The sequence below is a fragment of the Engystomops pustulosus genome, chromosome 3, assembly GCF_040894005.1.
Source record: "Engystomops pustulosus chromosome 3, aEngPut4.maternal, whole genome shotgun sequence".
In the NCBI taxonomy this organism is placed as follows: Eukaryota; Metazoa; Chordata; class Amphibia; order Anura; family Leptodactylidae; genus Engystomops; species Engystomops pustulosus.
Genome location: NC_092413.1, coordinates 172910007 through 172918841, shown reverse-complemented (window position 1 = coordinate 172918841; position 8835 = coordinate 172910007).

The following is an 8835-nucleotide window of genomic DNA, read 5'->3' as shown; positions in this document are numbered from 1 at the left end:
TGCATGAATATAATTGACCCTACAAGTCTGGAATTCACTTTTTATATGTGGTACTAGAATCAGTTTCTTGGGGAATGGAGCATGTGTCTCTTATGTCTGCATTCAATCTGTCGCTTCAGGGCCTTTGGAGGAACGTGAAAAGTCCTTAACCCCTTCACGCTCTGTGGCGGATATATCCGCCACGGAGCGCAGTGACTTAGCGCTCAGTGGCGGATATATCCGCCACGGCGCTTATGCCGGCTCGGCTCTGGATCAGAGCCGAACCGGCATCGGGAAACACGGGGTGCCGGCTGTAACTAATAGCCGGCACCCCAGTGTAACACCCGCGATCGGAGTCGGCTCCGATCGCGGGTGTGTAACCCGTTAAATGCCGCGGTCAGCAAGTGCATAGGCTGACACTGATAATACTCTGCAATACATGATTATTGCAGAGTATTATCATGAACAAGCAATCAGATGATTGCTTGGTCATTTCCCATGGTGGAAAAAGTGAAAAAGTAAAAAAAAAAATGTTATTCAATAAAAAATAAAGTAATAAATCAATAAAAATGCCCATAAGCCCCATAACATATAAAGAGACATATAACCCCAAAAAAGTCTAAATCATAACACAAACCCCACATATATAGTATCACCGCGTCCGTAACAACCCGTAGAATACAAGTAAATCATTATTGAACCCCCACGATAAACGCCGTAAAAAAAAACTGCTATAAACCTTCCAAAAATTATGATTTTTAGCTATTCAATCCCACAAAAAATGCTATAAAATGTGATCAAAAACCATGTGTACTCCGACATGATACTGGTGCAAAGTACAACATATCCCGCAAAAAATAAGCCATCAACCAGCTCCGTAGCCAAAAAAGTAACAATGTTATGCCACTTGGAAGACGGCAATACATAAATGATAGATTTTTCCCCACATTAGGGTTTTGTTTGACAAATTTAGTAAAACGCAAGAAAATATATTCAAGTCTGGTATCCCCGTAATCGTATCGACCCATAGAATAAAGATAACAGGATTATTAGTCTATACGGTGAACACCAAAAAAAAAAGAGTAAAAAATCCAGTACAGAATTGATGCTTTTCTACTCCTGCCCTCAAAAAAAGTTCCTAAATTTTTAACAATAGGTGATACCAACCCCAAAATGGTAACAATGGAAAAAGCATCTCATCGCGCAAAAAAAATGGCATCACATGGCCCAAATAACGAAAAAGCGAAAATTTTATAGCCTTCAAAAGGGGCCAATGAGGAAACTAAAATCCTGGCAGCTGCAGGGCCCTCCTTCCCTTCTGCGTCTCGCTGTGCGCCTATAACACAAGTAATGGCCACATGTGGGGGGTCTTTGTACTCAGAAAAAATTGCAGAACAAATTGTATGGTGGGTTTTCTCTTTTTATATTTTGGAAATGTGTAAATTTTAGTGCTAAATGAACGTATAAGGGAACAATTTGACCATTCTAAATTTCACCTCCATTTTGATTCAATTACTATGAAGATTTCAATGGGTTAACAATCTTCGTAAAATCTGTTTCTGATAGCTTGAGGGGTGCAGATTTGAAAATGGGTTGGTTATATAGGGGGTTTTTGATGCTAAATATGTAAAATTTCATTCAAAACTGTATTTATCCCCAAAATAGTCAATTCTGAAAATCTGGAAAAGCGATATTCTTTTTGTAAGCCGCGTGACGTCAAAATAAATTATCCAGACATTTCAGAAATTATGAAAATGTAAAGTAGACAAATGGGAAATGTTATTCAGCAACTTATTTAGGTGGTAAATCTATCTGCCTGAAAACGCAATGATTTTGAATTTCGAAAATGGCAAATTTTTTAAAAAATTTATCATATTTCCTTTTTTTTTGTAAGTAAACGCAAAACTTACCAGCCAAAATTTACCACTAAAATGGAGTACAACATGTGGGGAAAAAACAATTTCGGAATCGCTTTGATAAGTAACAGTGTTCAAAAGTTATAACCATATAAAGCGACGCAGGTCAGAATCCAAAAAATCGGGCTGAGCCTTAAGCTACAAAATGGCTGCGTCCTTAAGGGGTTAAAGGGGTTTTGCTACGAATCAAAGTTATTGGGCCTAAATTGCTGATCGGCGGGGGTCTCAGTGATGAGACCCCCACAGATCAGAAAACTAGTGGTCCGATGGGGTCCCAGTTACTTCAGTCAAACCCCTCGTCGCTCCAGGAGAGTAATGCAGCAGACGGCCGCGCATGACCATTCTGCTCCATACATCCATGACGCCGTGGATCATGTAGGGTAAAAATACAAATTGTTGACTTTTTTTTCAGGGTGGGAGGGGGGATTAGCTAAAACAATTCCTATGAGGTGCGGTTTTAAATATAATCATAATTCTAGTGCTATGAGGTGATAATGTTATTTATAATGTTGCTGTAGTTGTTGAAATATAATCTGTGATTCCATTTATGGTAAGTTGCCATTTGGCATTTTATATATGTTGTAAATAGCAACATGGCTGTGAAAAATGGATTCAAATTCCTGGATTGCAGACATTGACTTTCAAAAGAGATTTATTTCACAAGCAAAAGTTTTATACACTGTAGTCAAGAAGCAGAAACAAATCTTGGACTCGACAAATCCTGAGCATGTAAGGAAAACTACAATAACTACAAACTACAATAACCAAACAAAGGGACCGCTGCCCCTGAGGGGCCTGCATGCCCCATTTCCCACGTCTACAAGGGGGATCCGTCTAATCAAAATAATACTTGAATTACAAAAATCAAAAGAAAAGAAAAAGAGAAAGAATAGAATATCATAAGAGATATATATAGAGAGAAGGATGATAGGACATAAAAAGACAAACGTGGCACCAAACACAACAGTCACACACTAGGTCGAGGTCTGTTAGCATATTGGATCCAAAGATCCCAGCTCCACTTTAAAGATTTCAAAATTAATTTGGGGGAACTTCCACTGACGGGCAATCATAATCTTAGCGGCCAAGAAAATGTACGTTATAAGTGAGCTTCAGTGCCTGAAAAGAAAATAGATGCAGTGAAGCTGCTCTGGGGTCTTGCGAAAATTCATACCTGTGAAAAACAAACGGAGCCCATTTGCATACACCCCTAAAACAGTTAGGCGGGGAGAGTGCGTACATTTTGTGTAACAGCTATGGTGTTAAATACCACCAAAATAGAGATTTGGACCCCACCTCAACCAATGAAACATTAATTGAAAGTGAAGCAAAATGAAAAAAGATACCCGGCCACGTTTGGGCTCCCAACTCCTGCCCAATATCTGGCCCAATAGGCTGACATATAAGAAAGACGGGGCATAGCAGGAAATTGGGCCATATAAAGATAGGATATAATACCACAAAAAGGTAGGGCATAAGTCAGAAGTCCCCGCAGGGACTGCAGGAAATGGCGTATCTGTCGGTAACAAAATAAGTTCAGCTGGAGGTGCCCTATGGACCACTTTAAAGTAGTACCAAGACTTCACACAGGATTGATGTAAAAGTCACCAATCCTAAAAAAATTCTTTATTGGTCCACTAAGCAAAAGCCCTCACCTCTAGGTCCAGGGGGAACAGAAATGCCAAAAGGCGATGTGATGAAACCAAAGAGTGCACTTTACATATTCTATCCCATAATGATAAAGAAGGAAACAAGGCTGGGGAAAGTATTGCAGGACGCTCTTTAGCAGGTAGACAAAGAATAGAACGCAGAGGGAGCAAGGGGCAAGCCCGTTGCTCAATCCGGACCCACAACGGTGCCTGTGTCACCGCATGCAGAGGGACTAAAAAGGCTAATTGAGATGTTCTGTAATACCTATTTAAACAAGTAACCCTCAAGCCCCCCCCCCCCCCCATCTCCTAGGAGTCAAAACGTGGATGGGAACGATTCCAGTACTTGTTTGGGGAATGGAATGGGGATGGGGAGGGTAAAAAAGCCCTTAACCTGTACAGAACCCACAGGGCATGAATGCAATCCCTTCACGAAAGAGAGGAAATTACGTCCACATCCACATTTCTCTAGAGAAAATAACAAATATACCCAGGAAACCAAGTCAAAAGCTTTGTGTATAGCTAAACAGTAATCCTGGTCGATCCCCCTCACCATCCCAATTAGAACCCATAATGAAGATAAGGTCCAAAACCCGCCTGGTAAGATCTGAGGCCTGAAATCCTAGAAAAAAAACTTCAGTGATCTCTTCAATGAAAAAGCACAGCTCTTACCCTCTACTCTGAGTAAGAGCAGTAAGTCCAGCTACTAACTTGGAAAATAAATCGTTTGCTTATAATCAAAGACACAAAGTAGCATTATACAGATCCCCATCTGTGTTCTGTATCTCCCGGTGTTACTCTGCTTTCCCTGTCCCAGAATTGTTTGGTTTTGGCGTTACGCTTTTCTGTGTATTAGTGTGAACACTGGTCTAGTTCTGATTTCTTGTTCTCTGTCAGCTTCCCCATCCAGCGGCTGCCAGACGTCAGGGTCCGTTAGTTAGGTTCCTAAAAGCGGGTTCACCCATATCAAGGTGGTTTTATCTGCTGTAGACAGGGCCATAGCCCACAGGGACAATGCAGGGTTAGTTCACCACCATTTACCCAGTCTGACAGCTAGCGCCAAGTGCCGAAAAATATGAATGAAAGTTACTAGGGTGGTAACATACTTGTTATCTGTAATTATAATGGATTATTTCATGTTAGAAATAAAGTACCGTATATTAACTGAAGTCATTACACTGTGCCAAATTCATTTGAGAGTTTTTTACTACACAGTTATTAACTCTTCTAATTAAATATGATGTTGTAATTATGCAGTGATATACTATCACATCAAATACTTCTGATATAATTAAATGTTTTATGGGAATTGGCATCCAATGTCAGTCAGGAAAATAAGTTACAAGAGTTATCCAACTTTCAATGCAAGTTCAAATGAAAACAATAGAATAAAAAGGTTATATTTTAAGATGAATATATATGAATGCAGATGTCTCAAAATTACTAGAATGTCTAGTATTTTGGCTCTCAATGAGAAAAATGGTCAAGTCTTCAAAGGGTTATGATTTTGGACACTAAGGTCAGTTTTCCATGAGTGAGTGTGGTCGGACACATTGGGGCAGATTTACTTACCCGGTCCATTCGCGATCCAACGGCGCGTTCTCTGCGGTGGATTCGGGTCTTCCGGCGATTCACTAAGGCAGTTCCTCCGACGTCCACCAGGTGTCGCTGCTGCGCTGAAGTCCGCCGAGCTCCGCCGGAGTTCACAATCCTATTCCTGGTGAAGGTAAGCGCGTGTCCAGCTACACTTTTTTTTTTTAAATGCGGTGGTTTCTCCGAATCCGTCGGGTTTTCGTTCGGCCACGGCCCCCGATTTCCGCCGCGTGCATGCCGACACCAATGCGCCACAATCCGATCGCATGCGCCAAAAACCCGGGGCAATTCAGGAAAAATCGGCGCAAATCGGAACACGTCGGGAAAACGCGAATCGGGCCCTTAGTAAATGACCCCCATTCAGTCTGTAGAGACATTTTCTGTTTATTTCCTAATGAAATAAATGAAAAAAAGTCATTAAAACGTTCTATGTACTCTATAAAAGTAACGATGAAGTATGTATCTCAAAAAACAAGCCCATGAATAAATGAAGAAATAAATGCGGACACTTATGACACTAATTTTACTAATTTATTCATGGTCATAAGTATTTAGACCCTTTGCTGTGACACTCATATATAACCCACATGCTATCGATTTCTTTCTGAACCTTGTAATGATTCTACTCCTTCATGGGAATCCAGCTGTATCTAATTAAACTGACTGCACTTCATTAGGAAAGGCACACTAAGGCCACGGTCACACGTACCGCTAGGCGTCCGTTCATAACGCGACGCTAGCGCACAGGGGGAGGTCCTCGGCCCAAACGCACATGCGTTTCCAGAGAAACGCATGCGATCGGCTTAACAATCGCATGCGTTTCCCTGGAAACGCATGTGCGTTCGGCCTGAGGACCTCCCCCTGTGAGCTAGCATCACGTTATGACGGATGCCTAGCTGTACGTGTGACCGCGGCCTTAGGGTGCAGTCACACGTTGAGTTTAACGCATGCGTTTAAAAACGCATTGTAACAGCTGAAGAGAGATTTGCCTAATTAAACAGCTGTTAACATTTGTGTTTACAAAACGCTAATGTTATTCTTTGTGTTAACAGTATGTTAACAAACGCGTGGTTAACGTAATGTTAACATATGTGTTAACGGTTGCATTTTGTAAACGCAAATGTTAATAGCTGTTTCACGACGTTAAACGCGACGTGTGACTGCACCCTTAAGTACTTAAGGCACACCTCTCCATATAAATAAGTTTACCCCTTAAAAAAACACTAATTGTCAATGTCAAACTGATAATGCCAAATTGATATTTTTTAATCATCCATCATTCATCAAAACAGAGCACTTTAAGAACCCAAAGTTGTACAAATCGTACATGGCTTTATGCAAAATACAAGCTGAACTGACAAATAAATACTAATGGCTTTTAAAGACAATAATGCGAAATGTTTCCTCAAAAGGTTTTTCATTGTGCAAACGATGGACCTTTTATTTTAAATATCAACAGTACCAGTAAATTATTTTAATTAATTGATATAATTAATTTGGTACTGCTGCATTTGTATTGACCCAAAGAAAAAGTTTTTATATTATTAATGTTGCACAGGAGATGCAGCTAAATTTTAATAGTAAAAACAATGTCAGACTTGCATTCTTATTTTTTTACTACTTCGTGACTCTTTTTCCTTTTTTAGTTTTTGTGTTTTCATTTTTCACTCCCCACCTTCAAAAAAACTAACTTTATTTATCTGTCTCTGGCTTGTTATGTACAAGACAAACTGTATTTCCAAGTGTCAGTATTTAATATTCCATGCAATGTACTGGGAGGCTGTATTTATGATTTTCAGTGTGTCGTCCAAGTGTGTTCTTTGGGTCAGTATATGTTTTTATGTTCATATCCAGAAAAATGTTTTTTTCACACAAAGCCATATTTTGATACCAATAACTTTTTTTCATTCTTTGGTTGTATGGAGCTATGTCGAGTGAGGAGCTGACCTTTTCATTGCTACCATATTGGGAACTGTACAACCTTTTGATCAGTTTCTTTTAAAATTTTTACATGTGTCGAAATAGTGAAAAAGTCAGCGAACGGGGCTATCAGGAATAATCATTTTTCTATTTTAAGCCGAAGTGAAACCCAAACGATTGGAGAGCGGAGACCAATTCGGTGAGGACGGTTCTTTGAGGAGCCCACAGTTTGGGTTCCGAAGTTAAAGTTTTATTTGAATAAAATGATATAAAACGAAACAGCTACGCGTTTCGGCCCTGTACAAGAGCCGAAACAGGGCCTTGTACGTGGGCCGAAACGCGTAGCAGTTTCGTTTTATATCATTTTATTCAAATAAAACTTTAACTTTGGAACTCAAACTGTGGGCTCCTCAAAGAACCGTCCAGCACCGAATTGGTCTCCGCTCTTCAATCCTTTGGGTTTCACTTCTGCTTGAACTCCTGCAATCCCCCTACCGCTGGACCCGGAATTGTCTACTTCAGGAGACCTCCGGCTGCGGCGATTACATTATACATGAGCTAGCACTCATGTTACAAGGTGAGCGGCTAATTTGCCAATTTATATATTCCCCACGTGCATTTTACATATTTCACGAGGTCAGCGCCTCCTGTTTCTCTTATCCCTTTTCATATTTCCTGGATTCATCTGACGATATCCGAGAAAACTACCCTCCAGAAACAAATATAATTTTTCTATTTTGATAGATTGGGCATTTTCGGACAAAGGGATACCTAACATTATTTCTTTTTATTCCTGCTTTAGTAAAAGGGTGGTGATTTGGAATTTTTTTTTTAATTCTTAATTTTTTTTAAACTTGAACCCTAGGGAAGGTATTTCTAACCCAATATTCTGCAATAGTACTGCGGTCCAACATATTTGCCAAAACAGTGAAGAATTTATAGAGAAGGTATATTAGAAAATTGTAAAACTTTAAAGGGGTTGTCCGAGATTCATTAAAAACGAGAGGTGGCAGGGAGGGGACTGCTTAAAAAAAAAAAAGATGTACTTACTTTCCAGCGCCCTCCGGGTGTCCGGCGCTGTTTTCGCTCCGGTTCCCGCGCTATGTAAACAAATATGGCCGCAGGAGCAGTACTGGATTCAGCTTCCGGCCGGCCGTGGCCAGCCACGCCCACCTGTCCATATTCACAGCACTGCGAGACGGATGGTTGTCGGGTCCGACCGGAAGCTGAATCCAGCACTGCTCCCACGGCCATGTTTGTTTACATGGCTTCCGGACCGAAGCGACAGCAGTGCGGGACACCGGAGGGCGCCGGAAGGTAAGTACATCTTTATTTTTTTAAGCAGCCCCCTCCCAGCCACCCCTTTAAGACTATCATGGGCCTGCGCTGTAATGAAATTTTGACCTCCACAACAATAAAGAAACTATAACATAACTAAACCTATTACCTGGGAAAAGGACCATATATACTATATAGATACAGCAGCAGAACCAAGATAACTACATAGAAACAGGAGCAGAACCAAGATTGCTGCATAGATATGTTACCTGAATCATAGTTACTCAATAGAAACGTTGCCAGAACCATAACTTTCAATAAATACAGGAAAAGAACCAAGTCTACTACATAGATACAGGACAAGAACCAAGCACAGTGAGTGAGTCAGACTTCAGACTCCAGAGTGAGTCCCAAGTCACTGTGTCACCCACGAGGTAGCCCCAAGTCATAGTGTCCCACACAGTAGCCCCCAAGACATAGTGCCCCTTATTCACTCACTA